The sequence below is a fragment of the Bos mutus genome, chromosome 10 (genome assembly GCF_027580195.1).
Source record: "Bos mutus isolate GX-2022 chromosome 10, NWIPB_WYAK_1.1, whole genome shotgun sequence".
NCBI classification, from domain to species: domain Eukaryota; kingdom Metazoa; phylum Chordata; class Mammalia; order Artiodactyla; family Bovidae; genus Bos; species Bos mutus.
In genome coordinates, this window is record NC_091626.1 from 60,582,790 (window position 1) to 60,602,288 (window position 19,499).

At 42.7% G+C, this 19,499-nt stretch overlaps 1 protein-coding gene across 11 annotated transcripts in view; it reads left to right on the plus strand.

The window, feature by feature from the left end:
• Window positions 1-19,499, plus strand: part of TLN2 (talin 2) — a 497,178-nt gene that overhangs the window by 108,870 nt on the left and 368,809 nt on the right. Inside the window, exon 1 of one of the 11 annotated variants that reach the window (XM_070378016.1) lies at window positions 3,740-3,758. The exons of the other annotated variants lie outside the window; for them this stretch is intronic. The gene's annotated coding sequence lies outside the window, so the exon portion shown is untranslated. Of the gene's footprint in view, window positions 1-3,739; window positions 3,759-19,499 lie in introns of those variants that run through there. 11 annotated transcript variants of the gene reach the window in all.

Below are 19,499 nucleotides of genomic sequence, written 5' to 3' on the forward strand. Positions count from 1 at the left end.
GCTTGTGTGTGTGCACATTAAGGTTTGAGAAGCTCTGCTCCCATGTGGTTGTGTGTGATCGCTGCTTGATTGTTCCCTGGCAATGGAATATTGATTCTATACATTTGTGTATTTAGTCTACTAATGCCTTTCCTCCTAAGGATGGGGCTGTGATTTGCATAGGTCTAATTTTTTTTAATTATGTGAATCACCTCTATGGATTGTGACTAATGTCTAGTTGTTTTGCCTGTTATTGTTGAGTACACACATACTCATTAATGTTTCATTTAATTATACTTGTAAAATGAACAATGTTCTGTAGCCAAATAAGGAGGATTCTCTGTGCTCTATTTTCATTATTTCTGCCTGTGTTCCCCATGATGTGAAGCAACCTCTGACTCTGTCTCCTTCTCTCACATGGAGGTGATTTGCTCCTCCTCTGGGCTATGATTTTTTCTCTAGTGTTGGACTGTTCCCGCACTTCCTCAGTGTGTTGAAATTTTGGTTTTCAAAAATGAGGTACTGGTTTTATTCCTAGCCGCATCCCCTGTGTCGAGGGCATACCTGGGATTCAGTAAAAGTTCTTTGGGGGAATAAATGAATGAGTGTTTATTGAGCACAGAGGAGTTCTGGTATTTCTTCTGTCTGTGGATGGTATCTCTGCACTTGTGTTTTTTTCTCTTACTTCCTCCCCAACATATCTGGGCATCACAAGTGAGGGTTACTTTGTTTTCTATTGGAGATCGTAGTACTTGATTCTAAGAAGATTAAACCTATGGAGGTGAAAAAAATTAGGCTAAATGGCTGGATCTTTAATTGGGTTGTTAGGAGGGCTGTTTAGAATGACTGTGAGTCACTCACAGCCTATTAGTATTTTTCTCAGCTCCTTCTGGAAGTGCCCTCCTATGAATCAATGGCTCCTGCATCCTTAGATGGGAAGAAGCTTGTGTCTAGGTCTAGCCTTATCTTTGGGTTGATGACTTTGAAATGATTTCACGAAGTTCTGTCCTTAAGTTGCAGCCACCCAGAACTCAAGTAGCCACAGGTCACTCAAAAACCTTATCACAGGATGATTTTTTTTTTCTTCCTGAGAATGGTTTTATGCCAGAGACCCCATAGTCAGCTTAATATAACCATAAGCTAAGTTGAGAAGGCATATTAATGTTGAAAATAAAAAGAAAAAAGAACTGCATTCCAGTATCCATATAATTTCTTCTTTTGGTAATGGGCTGTGGGTTCTTCTCTGTATTCTACATCACCTGGTCCTTCTTTACTGATGCCCAAGTCCTGATGGCTTTTAATTTGCTGTATGAAAACTAAGAACATCCCCAGCTTTGTGTCTTAATTGAGAAATTCAGTCTAGAATTGTATACCTCTTATAAATGTAAGTCAGAATTAGATTTTAAAGTAAATGCTTTGGCTCTTCTATCTAACCTGAACTTGCTTTTCTTAATATCTCTCATGTAGGTTTATGGTTGTGTTTGCATTTTTTTGGCACAGTGGAGCAGCCCCTAGCATCATCCACTGGCCTATGAGATTATGTTAAAAAGACTCTGTCTTTGAGGTCATTAAAAGGCTGATAGGCTATTTATTTTTTATACCTTCGGTAACTACTTGAAATTTCTTACAAGCTTGTGCACAAACCCTGCATGGGTGAGGTGACAGGAAGGCCTTTGGCTTTGCAAGGAGCTGGGATGATACGAAGCAATCATACAGTGTAGTGAAGTTGCTATGAAGGGTTAACTATTGAATGTGAAAACAGAACGCTGTCTCTACCCTTCTTTTATCCAGCTTCATTGTGGGATGAGGTGTATTTCACATTGTGTGAACTTTTCATTCAGAGAATAGGTTCTTACCCTTGAAAGCTCTTGAACTTAATTCAGTTAAAACCCTTTGGAAATCTGTCTAAATAGTTCTTCTGCTTTTTTGTTTCAAGCATGTGCTACAACAACATGTTTCCTGATAATTCAGAATTGTTGTCATTTCATAACTCCTGTGGTGCACGAGTGAGTGATTTGAGGAGAACTGTAGAATCCCACAAAGTAGGTCCTCACACCTTTTTTTGGTGCAGTTTTAGTGCTGAGTCTTTTGAGTCTTTCAAGCTCCCTCCAGGTTAGCGGTCAGTCCCCCCACGGTCACTGTGCCTGTCCTTTCTTGACTAGTGGCTACTTACTCTCTGGCAGAAGGGCCGCTTGGCAAGTTTGTTGGAGTTAAACATACACAGTGGTCAACAATTTTGAGTTCAGGTAAGAGAGACTTGCTTTCAAGTGTTGGGGGTACTTCGCTGGTAGCCCAGTGGCTCAGACTCTGTACTTCTAATGCAGTAAGGCAGAGGATCTGGGTTTGATCCCTAATGGGGGAACTAGATCCCTCATGCTGCAACTAAGAGTTCTCAGGCCGTAACTAAAGATCTCATGCCACAGTGAAGATCGAAGATCCCGTGTGCTGCAACTAAGATCCAGCGCAGCCAAGAAAATATTTTTTAAAAAGAAACAAAGTGTGATAAGCTATTGGACAATGCCTTCATCTCCCTGAAGAGATTTTTTTTCTTTTTTAAATATGCTTCTGGGTTGGTGGCTGTATCCTGGAGAGCCGAGATGGCCACAAGCCTGACCTCTGTCTGAGTATACTTCACAGGAGTACAAGGTGCATCCTGATGTCAAATGACCCCCAACACCTGGTGAAATCTTTTCCACAGAACTTATCCTTTCTAGGAGATTTTTTCCCCCTAAAGTTCAGTTCTTTTTATGGATAAATATTCATTACTGAGCATTACCTTTTAGGAAGAGTAGGGAGAAGTTGGTGGAAGAGATGAAAAATTGTTAAGAGAAATTTGGCAAAACCATTCAAGGAGTTAATAGGCTCTGAGAGCTGTTTAAAGGTTACTGTTAAACAAAAGAAATGTATTGATGGAATATAGTGGAGTCTTAAGTCATTGATGATGATATGACCAGTGAAAGAAGATTGGATCTTTGCTCTAGTACCTATTAAGACAGAATTACAGACATGCCATGCTAACTTCATGGAAGATTCTAGGAATAACTTGACAGTTTTTCCCCCCTGGGCCTGCATTTGTATTTGCAGTCTAATCTTTCTGCTCTCAGACATTATTTTTACTTAAAAACTTGAATAGAGAAATGGCCTGGATATGACTTGAAACCAGGCTTCTTTTAAGCAAACATATTTTGAAATTGAGAGAAAGGTGGTTGAAAAGTTTAGTTTGCTAAAATTTGTCATTCCTTCAACATTCTTTCCTCACATTGTTTCAAAATTGCAATTTTGGTGAAAGTTAGAAGAATGAATGTCCCAATGGGTGGTAACCATTGGTGGGTTGTTTTTTTTTTTTTTTTTCATGTTTAAAGTGTGTGTAGTAGGACTTCCTGGCCAAGACGGTGCCATAGACCTCACTGGGGAACCAAATATTCATTGTCTCTCGTTTGCTCATTATACAGGGAGGTGCATTGTGGCTGGCCTCTGTGTCATAAAACAAGAGGGCACCTTTGTTGTGGATTAAATGGGGATTCAGTTGGGCAAGGGCAGTCTGACTTGCCTTTTTGTTGTTGCTGTTTCAAATTTATTTGACCACATTAGATCTTTGTTGTGAAATGCAGGGTCTGTAGCACGTGGGATCTAGTTCCCTGACCAGGGATTGAACCTAGACCGCCTGCACTGGGAGTGCAGAGTCTTAACCACTGGACCACAGGGGAAGTCCCTGACTTGCCTTTGTATTCATGGTGCCAAAACACAGCCAGGCTCACAGAAGGCAAACCTAAAACAAGGTAAGGGGAGAAAGATTATGTTTAACAAAACATCCTTAGAAATGGCTGAGAAAGACCTGGAATTTCTGCTGTGGCCATCCAAAGCTCTACCAGTTCTTACTTGGAGTTGAACATAATGTAACATTCCTTCTTGAGGGAGCACTACTGGGAAAGGAATTTTTGCTTCAATTGAGTAACTTTGTCCTGCTATTTAACATGCATAGTCTTCTTGAGCAGTTAAAGATGCAGAAGAAAGATATCATTGTTTCAAGACAGTTCTCACAAGCCATCTTTTCTGAACCTGATCTTGAGAATTTGGGAACCTGAGGGGGCTTGCATTCTTGGCAAAGCACTTCTGTTCCTCACTAATAGTGCCACTGAGAAAGGCATTTTGTGTACATTTGGAAGTGTAGATATATTCTGCTTAAATAAAGGTTCAGTGTGCCATGGGCATGGTAGAGACCATCCCAGTGAGCAGACTTTTTTCAAAAGGCTGAGAGAGACTGGGCCAGGTAAGCTTCCCTCCATGCATTGTTTAAGAAAAGATTTGTCTGTACTCCTGGCTTCCATTTGGCTGAAGGACGTGGGTTGGGCCATCGGATGGCATACTCAGGACTATACAAAGTCCCCTTTGTTCCCCTTCCTCCTGAGCCGGTCACATGTGTCTCTCGGCTTGCATTTATCAAACAAGCCTTTGGCGGAGGCCATGGGGAAGGCTGGGGTGGACATTCATGACTGGCCATTGAGAACTTCCGTCAGTTCCGTCCTTGCTAGGCTTGTGCTGAAGGGGGTCACCCTTCCGTGGGGTTGCTTGGATACCAACCTGAGGTGGGTTTTTTTTTTCCATTTTTTTTTTCCTTTGAGGTATAATTGATATACAACATGTTAGTTTCAGGTATGCAACATAATGATTTCAGTATTTGTATACACTGTGAGATAATCATCACAGTAAGTTTAGTTAACATCCATCACTTTATATAGTTAGATTTTTTTTTTCTTTCTTGTGATGAGAACTTTTAAGATCTACCTTTTAGCAACTTTCAAATATGCAATATAGTATTATTAACTGTAGTCACAATGCTGTACATTATATCCCTAGAACTTAACTTATTTTATAACTGAAAGTGTGTATTTTTTGGTCTTCTTCACCCATTTCTCGTACTCTGTACATTTGCCTTTTCTAATTAAAATTTTTTTAAATTGTAGGATAATTGCTTTACAATGTCATATTGGTTTCTACCATACAACACCCTGAGATTTTGATGGATTCTTCTCAAAATGAAGCTTGTACTTGGACTGCCCTGGGAAAACCTTTATTCTTTTTTTTTTTTAATTTTTAAATTAATTTTTATTGGAGTATAGTTACTTATAATGTTATTAGTTTCTACTGTGTAGCAAAGTGAATTCTCCATTTAGGTCTCCACAGAGCACTAAGTAGAGTTCCCTGTGCTGTAAGGTAGGTTCTCATTAGTTATCTATTTTATACATAGACTCAATGGTGTATATATGTCAGTCTCAATCTCCCCATTCACCCCATCCTCCCTTTTACCCTGGGTATCTGTATGTTTGTTCTCTACATCTGTGTCTCTATTTCTGCTTTGTAAATAAGATAGTCTATTACCGATTTTTCCCATATATGTGTGTCCATATGCTTGCATGAGTGCTTGCTCAGTTATGTCTTTGCAACTCCATGGACTGTAGCTTGCCAGGCTCCTCTGTCCATGGAATTTTCCAAGCAAGAATACAGGAGCAGGTTGCCATTTTCTACTCCAGGGGATCTTCCCAACTCAGGGATCGAACTCAAGTCTCTTAACTCTCCTTCATTGGCAGGTAGATTCTTCAGCACTGTGCCACCTGGGAAGCCGCATTGTTCATATACAATATTTTATGGCTGAGTAATATTCCACTGTATGTATATGTATGTATATACATACACTGTATCTACTTTATTAAACCTTAATTCTTGATTAGAGCTTTTCATGATTCAGCCACTCTCTGCATTGTAAAGCCATCTGCGGTGGTGCAGAATATCTAAGTCACAGAAGTGACTGTACATTATCCTTGGGAAGGAAGAGGCACAGTGAGCAGGATTCATCCCCATTGATGTGGGTTGACCTGTAGAAGTGGTTGTCTTTTCTTTGATTGCACCTAGTTTTACTAGCAGGATTTTAGGGTGGTAAATGATTTTATGCTGTATCTAATGAAGACTCTGATTGCTCCGTAGTTAGTTTTTAAAGATGTAATTGGAAGGATCTCATGACTCTGACAGCTGATTTTGGAGAGGTTGATTTCCAAGGTAGATAACTAATAAATGGATATCATGTCCATAGAGGGTCAGGTACTACGACACTGGCTGAAAAGCACTGAAGCATGGTTAGGACAGAGTAGGGTGTGTGGGATGCAGACAGCTTGGCATATGGCATGGCTTTGTGGTCTGCCTTGCCCTCTTAGTCCTAGGCTTCTGATGGGCCCAGTGAGAGACGGCTCCACCTTCGAGAATGGAACAGTCTTCTTCCCCTGGTGATCCCCTGGTTAAGAATCTGCCTTGCAATGCAGGGGACATGGGTTTGATCCCCGATCCGGGAACTAAGATCCCACATGCTACTATGCTGCAACTAAGACCCGACACATGTAAATAAATAAGTGAGTAAATAAATATTAAATAAAAGAATGGGACAGTCTACTGCATTGAATGGGAGATAATCACCACAGCTTTCCTCAGCTGCATGAAGCTTTACAGAATTTGGGATCTGTTTTCCTTTACAAGGCTGTTTACTTCCTTCTTCTTTTTCTTTTTCTTTTTTTTTAAAACAAGCCCTGTTTTTCTTGGAAAAGACCTTGTAGCTTGAATTTTCTAACTTTGACAGCTTTTCTTAAGTGCCATTATAGAACACAGAGTTGCCAAAAACAAATGCTTGGATTGCCAGCTTCCCCTTCAGGGGATATAAATTGAGATTTTTAGGCTTTGATGTTTCTGAGGAAGGTTGTCTTTGTGACATAACGGGAAAAGCAGTCGGTAAGGGGGTCAGCCAGGGTGGCAAGCCTGTGCTGCCCACTGGTGCCTGACCTTGGACGAGTCATTCCAGGCTCAGGCTGTCAGATTTGTTGCCAGGAAGGAGCACTGGGCCGGTGATGGCTGGGCTCTCCTGAAATGATGAATTTCGGAAAGGAATTCACTGCACTCTGGACTCAACAGTTTGTTATCACAGCTCTGCAAGCACGAGCGCTACGTTCTTTCAGTTGTGTCCTACGCTTTGTGACCCGTGGACTGTAGCCCCGCCAGGCTCCTCTGTCCGTGGGATTCTCCAGGCAAGAGTACTGGAGTCGGCGGCCATGCGCTCCTCCCGGGGATCTTCCCGACTCAGGGATCAAACCCACGTCTCACATCTCCTGCACTGGCAGGTAGGTTCTTTCCCACTAGCGCCATCTGGGAAGCCCCTATCACAACTCTATTGATCCACAAAAACTCTTGTTGTGTCTTCTGTTGCTTGGCTTCTGGCTTAGCTGGAGGATGAGACAGAGGGGCGTAATCAATGGCTCTGCATCCACGTTTGGAGATGGAATTTGGAAACATGAACACATAGGCAGGCTGTGAGAATTGCCACTTGTAAAATTGCAGGGCAGTGTGAAATATAAAAGCTGGGTGATAAATGGTCTTAGACTTTACTTTCATGTCACCTCTGTCTCCCTTTCTTATTCTTGCATTCCTGGTAACAACTTTGAGGCTAATCCTTTCATTTTAGATATCATAAAACCTAGAGATGGGTTGGAGGAAAGTAACATGGTAAAGCCTGAAAGGCTTTTACTTTACAGCTGTTTTTGCTGTGTTGTCAAATACCACTCTATTAGCTGCTCATTCTTCCAAGGCCAAGTGCTTCATACCTCGTGACCTGGCCATGCTCATCCATGTTGCCTGGATTTATGTGGCTGGTTTTGGAGCTGCAGCAGAGTAGATACACTCCCTCCATAGCCATTTAAGACATCTTATTTATTTTTTAATTTCAGAAGTAATGTGTTTACTGTAGATAATCTCTGATAATGTAAAACATTTAGAGAATAAAAAGCACCCACTCAGTAAAACAAATGGCCTGACTCTGCACAGAATTGACCCTAAATTCTGTGTCTGTGATTCTGAGGTCTGAACTCACCATCCTCAGGCACTGGGGACCAGTAAGGACTTAACTAGCTGTCTCTTTTTTTTTTTTTAATTTATTTATTTGGCTGTGCTGGATCTTCGTTGCTGCTCGGGTTTTTTTCTCTACTTACGGTGAGCCGGGGCTACTCTGTAGTTGTGGTGCGCAGGCTTCTCATTGCAGTGGCTTCACATGTGGTGGGACACAGGCTCTAGGGCACAAGGCTTCAGCAGTTGCCGCACATGGGCTCTAGAGCTCAGGCTCAATAGTTGTGGCACACAAGCTTGGTTGCTCTGCTGCATGTGGGATATTCCCAGATCAGGGATCGAACTTGTGTCTCCTGCATTGACAGGTGGATTCTTAACCACTGAAGCACCAAGGAAGCCCTTAACTGCATATCTTGATGTGATTTGTGTTTATCGTACACTGAGCTTGAATCCTCCACTTCACCTTTTAGCATGGACTTGTCTACTTAACCCAAATGTGCTTTTGTACATTGAGAGAATTCTTAAGCGCGCAGTAGATTTACTCACTGTCACCACCTTCTAAAGCTCCTTAGGCAACTGATTTTTTTTTTTTCTGTAGAGTGAAAAGGAAATTAGAGTGCCCGCCCTCCTCCTCAGCTTTTCCCTTCTTAGAAATTCCCAGGCATCCTGGTGACCATGCATGCGCCCGCGGCTGTGCTCTGTGGAGCTCCTCTAGTATGCCTGCCCGTTTCCTCTCCTGGCTCTTTTCCAGCTGGGGCCTTTCTAGAAGGGTTTTTTCTGGCTCTGAATTTCTTGTGGTGGTTCCTCCTCTTCCTCCTCTGTCCTGTGAGCTTGGCTGAGGACAAGGAAGAGGAAGGAAGCCCCACTGAGCTCCTTTAGGAGCAGGTGTCTGTCCTGTAGTGCGGCTTACACTGCTTCCTCAGTTATCCTCTCTCCTGACAAACCTCCCTTTGATTCCTAGTTTTCAGCAAGCTGTGCAGTATCTAAGACTGAAGAACCTGAATTGAGGGAGAAAGAGTACCTGTATTTTGGTTCTGCATCTGGCTGTTTTTTTTTTTTTTTGATAATTGCATTCCTGAGCCTTTATTTATCCTTCAATATAACTCATCACATGGAGAGCTCGTGTAGAAACTGTAAAGTTGTAAATTTGCAGAGATTGTTTTCCAACTGTTCTTTCTTTCCTGACACACACAAGGTAGATGCCCTAGATTTTATGTTTTTGCTTAATTCTGATAGACCCTCAAGAAAATGGAGATGGATACCATGTTTAAGGTTTGGAAGACTATGGCAACCTACTCCAGAACTCTTGCCTGGAAAATCCCATGGACGGAGGAGCCTGGTAGGCTGCAGTCCATGGGGTCGCTAAGAGTCAGACACGACTGAGCGACTTCACTTTCACTTTTCACTTTCATGCATTGGAGAAGGAAATGGCAACCCACTCCAGTGTTCTCACCTGGAGAATCCCAGAGATGGGGGAGCCTCGTGGGCTGCCGTCTCTGGGGTCGCACAGAGTTGGACACGACTTAGCAGCAGCAGCAGACTTAACATTAAGAGATTCCCCTCCCCAAGTTAACCTAAAGGTTCAATACAGTCTCAATCAAAATCCCAGAAAGGTATTTAAAAAAATCTTAAGAACATCAACAAACTATAAAATTTACATGGAAATGCAAAGGACTTAGAGTAGCCAAAATAATTGAGGGGGAACATAGTTGGAGGGCTTACACTATGTAATTTAAAGACTTACTATGAAATGGCATAGATACAAGACAGTGCAGCATCCTGTAAGCAGACAGACTTGATCCCTGGGGCAGGCTAGAGAGTCTAGAAACTGTTGTTAGTCACTCAGTAGTGTCTGACTCTTTGCGAACCCCTGGACTGTAGCCTGCCAGACTCCTCTGTCCAGGGAATTCTCCAGGCAAGAATACTAGAGTGGGCTGTCATTCCCTTCTCCAGGCAATCTTCTCAACCCAGGGATTGAACCCTGCATTGCAGGCAGATTCTTTACCATCTGAGCCACCAGGGAAGCCCAGAGAATCTAGAAACAGACCACAGATCAGTGGTCCATAGACTTCCACCAGAGAGACAAACTAATTCAATGGAGAATAGGCTGGCTTTTCAACAAGTCATGCTAGAACTGTTGTGTATCTAGATGGAAAAAAGGGAACCTTGATTCTTAGGCTATACTGTAATTTAAAAAAAAAAAAAAACGAACTTGAGGTAGATCATAAACAGATATTTCTGATAGCTCATTTAGGTAGACCCTAATAGTTGATTCTTTTGTAATCAAAGGACTGACTACATTTTATTGTAATCATGTAATCATGAGGGCGGAGAAGGCAACAGCACCCCACTCCAGTACTCTTGCCTGGAAAATCCCATGGACGGAGGAGCCTGGTGGGCTGCCGTCTGTGGGGTCGCTAAGAGTCGGACACGACTGAGCAACTTCACTTTCACTTTTCACTTTCATGCATTGGAGAAGGAAATGGCAACCCACTCCAGTGTTCTTGCCTGGAGAATCCCAGGGACGGGGGAGCCTGATGGGCTGCCGTCTATGGGGTCACACAGAGTCGGACACGACTGAAGCGACTTAGCAGCAGCAGCAGCAGCAATCATGAGGGAGGAACAGTGTGCTGAATGCTGAGGGGGTAGCAGAGGAGGAAGTTGTTTTTTCTCTTTTCATTCTGGAGCATTCTTAACACTGCTATTGGGTGATAACATAAGCAAAAAACAAAACCCCAAAGCCATGTTCTTGGTGGTACCTTCAGAAAGTAGATTTTGGTTCTCTTACTGTCCTCTTCCTCTTATTTTACAACTGAATCTCACTTTAGCTTATGCAGAGAGCTCAGGAAAAGTGGTTTCAAACCTGGTTTACATTCATTTAAAGAAGCCTATTTTAAAATGTACTAGGAAATGCTGACATGTAAACAGTCCTGTGCCGTCACGTTAGTAAGCAAGGACTCCTCCTTTTTAGCTAGTGTTCTTCCGGCAGTTCTGTCCTGGGGTTCTGCCCACTGGGGCCCACCTGCCCTCTAATTGGGGTCTGGGGGTGGGGAGCACAGCTGGTGGGTGACCCCTCACTCAGCGCTGTGATTTCTCTGGTGGCCCCAGGCTGGTGCATTTCCTGGACTTCTCCCAACCACAGTGTTGGCTCTGTCTTCTTGTAGGCACGAGTATTAGATGTTAAATAAAATTTCAACTCGGTCCCTTCTGCATGCTGGGTTCAGGACTGCTTTGTGACATCAGTAGAAATTAAAGAATTCATGACTGATGTGAGGAAGGGTGAAAGAAGTTCTCCATGCACCCCATTTGCCAGTCTCTGATGTACAGTGTGGAGTCTTGTCTGCCTCTCCCCTTCAGTGTGGAGGGGAGAAATTTGCCCCTTTAGGCATCCTGGACTTGGTTCTTAGGTTAATCCAAGGTCGTTGAATGCTGTGAAGCGAATGACATGATAGCTAAGTCAGTGATAGACCTAGAACCGTTCTTTCCTTTATTTTTCTTAAATATTTAGAGAGCTTTACTTTTTGGCATTGTTCTAAGATGTGGGGAACACCGTTTTGAGCAAGACCCCTAAGATCGGGCCCTAGTGGAGCTGGCATTCTAGTTCCCGGTTAAAGGCTTCCTGACATACGTTCTCCCTGGTTAATTTCCTGAAGCGTTCAGCTCAAATCCAGCCAACCACCATCTCTCTAAGAGGAAGCGACCTCTCTGTTCTCTGAAATCATTTGTGTGCCTTGCTCGGTCTGAGAGCGTGGCATTTGTTACAGCACATCGGATCGTGGCACTTTGTGGAAGAGCCCAGGCTACCGTCCGGAAAAGTGGACCTTTTTTGGGTGTGGTGGGAGGAGAAGACTGAGGAGAGTCTCTGGGGTGCTTCTAAGCAGGGAATGTTCTGCAAATATTTATTGAGCAAGTTCATATCTGCATGGGAGCATCACTCAGATCATCCTACAAACAGCCAAGTGGAATCCAGCTCTTCAGGCGAGCTTTTTGAATTCTTAGGAAATCTGCTGAATGTAGGTAAGGTGAGAGCCCTCCTGCCAGGAAACCCTTTAGTTTGTTTCTGGAGCTTTCTTAATAGGAAAGTGCACCCAAAGGTTGAGGGAATCTTAAACTGGCAGTGCGTTTGAAACAAGTAACAATGTGTTGTGACCTTTCCCTGGGGTCTTGCATACTTTGATGTGGCAGAAGCAAGCATTTCTCTGTAGTTATAAATAGCTGTGCAACTGGAGAGTTACACTCTGGGGCCCCAAGTTAAAACAGCTGATTTTGCTTCTGTTGTAGAGCCAGAAAAACATCTTTTTGGAATCACGTATGAGTAGAATGGCATTTAGACAGGATATTAATCTTCCTAGGAATTATACCAGGAAAGCAGAAAGCTTCATTTTAATCCTACAGTGCTCCCTGTTGTTCTTGTTTTGGGCTTGTATATCTGTTTGTTGATGAGCATATGTGAAATGATCCACAGATTATTTTTTTTAATTTTTTATTGGAGGATAATTGCTTTACAATGTTGTGCTGGTTTCTGCCATACAACGATATGAATCAGCCACAGGTATACATATATCTCTACCCTCTTGAACCTCCTTCCCATCTCCCACCCCATCCCACCCCTCTAGGTTGCCACATATGGAGATTCCTTAAAAAACTAGGAATAGAACTACCATATGACCCAATAATTCTGTTTTTTTTTAATTTATTGTTGACAAATAATCAAACATCTTAATTTTTCTTTAATTTAAAAACACTTGCTGGGCTGTGCTTAAGTAACTTAAGGGTCAGTAGGGACCTTGATGGAGAAGGCAATGGCACCGACTCCAGTACTCTTGCCTGGGGAATCCCAGGGACAAGGGAGCCTGGTGGGCTGCAGTCCATGGGGTCGCTAAGAGTCGGACATGACTGAGCGACTTCACTTTCACTTTTCACTTTCACGCATTGGAGAAGGAAATGGCACCCCACTCCAGTGTTCGTGCCTGGAGAATCCCAGGGACGGGGGAGCCTGGTGGGCTGCTGTCTATGGGGTCGCACAGAGTCGGACACGACTGAAGCGACTTAGCAGCAGCAGCAGCAGCAGGGACCTTAAAACCATTTAAGCTGGTGTATCCCAAAGAACTGATCCATGAATCATTCTAAAAGTCAACAGGAGGGACTTCCCTGGTGGTCCAGTGGCTAAGACTTTGCACTCCCAATGCAGGGGGCCTGGGTTCAATCCCTGGACAGGGAGCTAGATTCCACATGCAGCAACTGAGACCCAGTGCAGCCAAATTAAATAAATGATTAAAAAAAAGTCAACAGGAGAAAAAATATAAAGATACTTTCTATTAAGATAAATGTATTCAAAGCATCACCTTTTATTGAAAGATGATATCCGTTCTACTTTTTAGGTTTTAAAATGGCTGGTTTTAATGAAATGATGGCTTGAGGTTGTTTTCTCAAGGGGGAGGACATTGAAGGGAAAGTTATCAATCAGCATAGCTTAGGGAGGAGTGGGGATTTTCTGCTGAGGGATACCACTCCTCTAGTTTGGTAACCACTCATTTAGTTGAAACCCCATTGGATGCTTGAGTTGTCCTCCTCCTAATACCAAGTCCCCATCCAGTAGGGATATTTGCACTGGAAACCCAAGACAGGTTCTCCTCTGGGCAGCTGTGGCTAAGGCTGGAGAAGATTTGATGTTCTGTAGACTTTTGCAGTCATAGCCCAGAGAAATGGCTGGGAGACAGAGCACAGGTGGGTGGGAAGTGCAGGGTGGGCTTTGGGTGGTTGGTTTGATTGCTGTGACTAAAGCAGAAATGCCCATGAGCTTGAGTTACTGCTATGAATTAATTGGGTGGTAATTAAATGCTAACACGGTGGATCAGAGGAAGTGTGGAATTGAGGCATAATAAAATGTGGCATGCCTAGTAAGCAATTGAGTTGTCTTCCCAAGGATGTAGGCAGCACCCGGCAGGAGAAGCACAGATGTCTTTAACAAGCTGTTTTTGGGACTGTTTTGCCCTTTTGTCTTGTAAGGAAGATAGATGAGGTGTTTCCCATATCATATCATTTGTACCTGAAAACCAGATTCATAATTTTATATGAAATAATCTTTATAGAACTTGATTTTTGACATGCAGAATGTTTACTTGCTATCCTTAGTGAAATTTCAAGCCTTGCTTTCTCTTTCTTTCGGTTGTAAATTTTGGATTTCTTTTTTTTTTTCTTTTCTTTCTCTTTTTTTGTACTTCTCATTAGAGAATAAGTAAGATTCCATGTAAATTCTTCACAGTGGCTCTCTGAGTAAGCCTTAATTGGTACATTTGATAGAGAAGAATAAAAGTACCATTTAATTATGGTGGTAAATTTTAAAATGTAGTGTTTTCTTCTAGATGAATTTTTAACCACTGTAGTAAATTTTTAAGCATTGAAGAAAAAAAATTTTTAAGATGTGGGCAATTTGAAATAAAAGTGGCCAAATTGGTATTGCATTGAAAAGAAATTTAGAGAAGTAGGTCTTCCCTGGTGGCTCAGATGGTAAAGAATCTGCCTGCAATGTAGGAGACCCAGATTTGATCCCTGAGTTGGGTAGATCCCCTTGAGAAGGGAATGGCAATTCACTCCAATATTCTTACCTGGAGAATTCTGTGGACAGAGGAGCCTGGCAGGCTACAGTCCATGGAGTTGCAAAGTTTCAGACACAACTGAGCTAGTTGAACTAGCTTCTTAACTTAACACTTAACTTATGAAGTAGGGAAATAAGTTATTTTTTAATACATTTTAACTTTGAACAAGTGATAAAAAGTAAAAATTTTATAACTTAGTTCACTTTCTTAAATTTCCCTTGAATATAAGGGTTCAAGCTTTGAGCATAAACTTTTTTAGTTTAAAATGTCTAGGCTTATGTTTTCCTTTTTACAATAGATTATTTTCTGTGGTAGTTTTAGCCTATTAAAGATCTGTATATAGCCATTATTTTCCCTTCCTTCTGTGAATAGACTATTCTTTTAAAAATTATTTGTTTTTGGCTGTGCTGGGTGCTGACTTCATTGCTGCGTTTGGGCTTTTCCTAGTTCTGGGGAGTGGTGGGTACTCTTGATTGCAGTGCAAGGACTTCTCATTGCAGTGGCTTCTCCAGCTGCAGAGCGCAGGCTCTAGGCTCTCAGGCTTCAGTAGTTGCAGCAGGCGGGCTCAGTAGTTTTGGTGTACGAGCCTAGCTGCTCTGAGGCGTGTGGAATCTTCCCAGACCAGGGATCGAAGCTGTGTCCCCTGCATTGGCAGGCAGATTCTTACCCTCTGTACCACCTGAGAAGTCCTATCTATTACTTCTAACCACCATTTACTTTAGTGCTGCTTCACATACATGTGATGGTGAGAGTGACACTTTTTTTCTTTCCTGAAGTATAGCTGATTCACACTGTTGTATTACTGTTGTATTTCAAGTGTACAGCGAAGTGATTGAGTTATACACACACATATATATTATTCTTTCTCAGGTTATTTTCCATTATGGGTTATTACAGCATATTGAATATAGTTCCCTGTGCTATACAGTGGTTCCTTGTTGTTTATTTTATATGTAGTAGTGGATATCTGTTAATCCGAAACTGCTAATTTATCCACTCCCCTGTTTACCTCTTTGGTAACCATAAGTTTGTTTTCTATGTCTGTGAGTCTGTTTTATAAATTCATTGGCATCATTTAAGTGATACCATATAATATTTGTCTTTCTCTGTATGTATGGTAGTTTCTAGGTTCATCCATGTTGCTGTAATGGCACCGTTTCATTCTTTTTTATGACTGCACAATATTCCATTGTGTATACACACCGTATCTTCTATAATCATTCCTCTGTTGATGCACATTCGGTTGCTTCTATGTTTGGTTATGGTAAATAATGCTGCTATGAATATTGAGATGAATGTATCTTTTTTTGAATAAAAGAATTAGAGTTTTGGTCTTCCAGATATATGCCCAGGAGTGAGATTACTGAATCATACAATATTTCTAATTTTACTTTTTTAAGGAACCTCCATACTGTTCTCCATAGTGGCTGTACCAATTTGCATTCCCACCAACATTGTAGGGGGCTATCCAGATGGTGCTAGTGGTAAAGAATCCACTTGCCAATGCAGGAGACATAAGACAAGGGTTCTATCCCTGGGTTGGGAAGATTCCCTGGAGGAGGGCATGGCAACCCACTCCAGTATTCTTGCCTAGAGAATTCCATGGACAGACAAGCATGGAGGGCCACAGTCCATAGGGTCGCAGTGTTGGACATGACTGAAGTGACTTAGCACACACACAACAGTGTAGGAGAGTTCTATTTTCTTCACACTGTCTACAACATTTATTGTTTGTAGACCTTTTGATGGCCAGTCTGGCCAGTATGAGTTTTATACCTCATTGTAATTTTGATTTGCATTTCTCTAATAATAATGAAAGTGAAAGAGGAGAGTGAAAAAGTTGGCTTAAAGCTCAACATTCAGAAAACTACGATCATGGCATCCGGTCCCATCACTTCATGGCATATAGATGGGGAAACAGTGGAAACAGTGTCAGACTATTTTGGGGGGCTCCAAAATCGCTGCAGATGGTGACTGCAGCCATGAAATTAAAAGACGCTTACTCCTTGGAAGGAAAATTATGACCAACCTAGATAGCATATTCAAAAGCAGAGACATGACTTTGCCAACAAAGGTCCATCTAGTCAAGGCTATGGTTTTTCCAGTGGTTATGTATGGATGTGAGAGTTGGACTGTGAAGAAAGCTGAGCACTGAAGAATTGATACTTTTGAACTGTGGTGTTGGAGAAGACTCTTGAGAGTCCCTTGGACTGCAAGGAGATCCAAGCAGTCCATCCTAAAGGAAATCAGTCCTGGGTGTTCATTGGAAGCACTGATGCTAAAGCTGAAACTCCAATACTTTGGCCACCTCATGCGAAGAGTTGATTCATAGGAAAAGACCCTGATGCTGGGAGGGATTGGGGGCAGGAGGAGAAGGGGACGACAGAGGATGAGATGGCTGAATGGCATCACTGACTCAATGGACATGAGTTTGGGTAAACTCTGGGAGTTGGTGATGAACAGGGAGGCCTGGCGTGCTTCGATTCACAGGGTCGCAAAGAGTCACACAGGACTGAGCGACTGAACTGAATAACTATGACAAGTAAACACTTATGGATGGATTTACCATAAACCAGGTTCTAATACCAGTATTTATTTAGCCTTTTTAACAACCCTAGGGTGAAAGTCCTGTTCTTATCTTCATTTTACAGATAAAGAAACTAAGCTACAGATTAGTTAAGTAACTTGCTTAGGATCCTGTCATACTTAGTGGAAATCAGTCCTAAATATTCTTTGGAAGGAGTAATGCTGAAGCTGAAGCTCTAGTACTTTGGCCACCTGAAGTGAGGTATTGACTCACTGGAAGAGACCCTGATGCTGGGAAAGATTGAAGGCAGGAGGAGAAGGGGATGACAGAGGATAAGATGGTTGAATTGCATCACCGACTTGATGGGCATGAGTTTGAGCAAGCTCCAGGAGTTGGTAGGGACAGGGAAGCCTGGTGTGCTGCGGTTCATGGGGTCGCAAAGGATCGGACACGACTGAGCAGCTGAATTGAACTGATACTTAGTGACAGAGCCAGCATTTGAACCAAGGGGTCTGGTTCTAGGGTCTGTGATTTTAGCCATCATCCTGTGCATCATGTCTGCATATACTGGTCATGCTGACAGGGGTGGTTTTGAGTGGGTCAGGATCTTAGAGTAGCTATTTAATATAAATAGACTTTTTTTTTTTTTTTCAGTAAGGGTTTACCTTTTTGGAAGAATGACTCTTGTGTGTTAAAGCCTCAGTTCAATAGTAAAGCCTGTTTGTTTTAGCCAGTTATGGATAATAGCGTTTGGTACATGTTATTCCATTGATGACCTTCTATTTCTGTTATCTTATGAATTTCTAGCTTGTGATAATCATAATAAAATACAGATATACCAGTTGACACTTCAAACCTGTCTGAGCAAAATTCCAAGGGATTTTCTGATAGGATCTAGATTTCAAAGAATGTTTTGGCATTGGGATTCCACTTCTGACTCAGCAGCCGGGTGTGGAGTGTCCATCCGCACTTGGATCCTTGGCATGTTTTGCCTGGAACGCATAAACTCTAGGACTGGCTCCATCTGGCTCTCTGAGCCCCACCCTGCTAGCATCTCACTCATCCCACAGAGCCAGGGAGGAAAGGGGTTTAGGGGGGGCTTGTCAATTCTTGGCCTTTCACATGCCTCCCTTCCCAGCAGGACCACCAACCAGCCTGCCTTGACCCCTGCCCACCTTCCACCTCCCTGCCTGGAACTCCCTTTACTCAGCCACTTTCTTATACTTGGGCTCCCTTGAGAGCAAGAGAGAATCCAATGGCTTTGATTCAGTGTCCACATCCTGTTGTTTCCCAATAAGAAGAGGAAACATTAAGGCTGGGGTTTGGATAGGGATGTTAGTTTGAAATTAATTCTGTATTTAAAGCTCTTATTTTTATAAGCCACATGAAGCAGAATGTTCTTAACACATAGGAGAAGTTTTCAGGTTGGAATCCTACCAACAGACTGTATTTTCCCATTCTTTTTGATGTTGTCCCTGGTGGTTTTGTTAAGCACTTTCCAAAGTGAGCTGGGAAGTTGTGGTTCCAGGGCCCCAAATGGCCCACATTCAGTGTCCCAGATCATGACATGTCTTGTCAGCCCATCAGTCAGCACTGGGGATCCACCAGAACATGCTGTCTTCTCAAGGACTCAGGGCTGTGGGTGCAGAAGCGTTGGCCCTGTGAGGTAGTGACCCAGAGGGTAGGGGCACTGGCTTCAGGGGCAGTCAGACATGGATGTTGCTTAGTGGCTTTGGGCAAACATTTCATCTTGCTGAAGTTCTTTTCTTAAGCTGTAAAATGGGGACTATGTTGGCTCTTATCTTAGGCTAGAGTTGAGATTGGGCTTCCCTGGTGGTTCAGATGGTAAAGAATCTGCCTGCAATGCAGAAGACCCGGGTTCAAGCCCTGGGTTGGGAAGATCCTCTGGAGAAGGGAACAGCTACCCACTCCAGTATTCTTGCCTGGAGAATTCCATGGACAGAGGCGTTGGGATAATTCAGGTAATGAGATATTATTGACATAGGTGTGTGGTGATGATACATGCAAAATACACGGATCTTGTCTGACACATAATAAGACTACTTCTTTGAGCTGGGCCTGGAAATTAGCACATCATTTAATTTGTAAGTTTTGGTTATTGTAGCCCCAGGCCCCGTTTGGAGCCTCTGTTTCTTTTCACCTGCTGATCTGCCCATGGTGATGTTTTGCCCACCTGAGGGTAGTAGTGCGGTTGGTGATTTGCAGCTGAGGGTAGACTGTGATGGGCCGGAGCACCAAGCATCGCCCTGCCTCTCCCCACTGGGTGCCTCCAGGCCCTTGAAACAACTCTGAGAATTAATGACAAAGTGTGTGGTTATGGATGTGAAAGGACAGCCTCTAGAGAATCCAAATGCATGCTATAAAGTCATACCACTTGCCCTTCCCAAGTTCCGAAAAGGTAAGTCGCATTTGGAATGGAGTGTAAAAGTTAAGACGTACAGGTTGTCCCTTGGCCTTGGCCATAGGTCTTTGTGCTCAGTTGCTTCAGTTGTGTG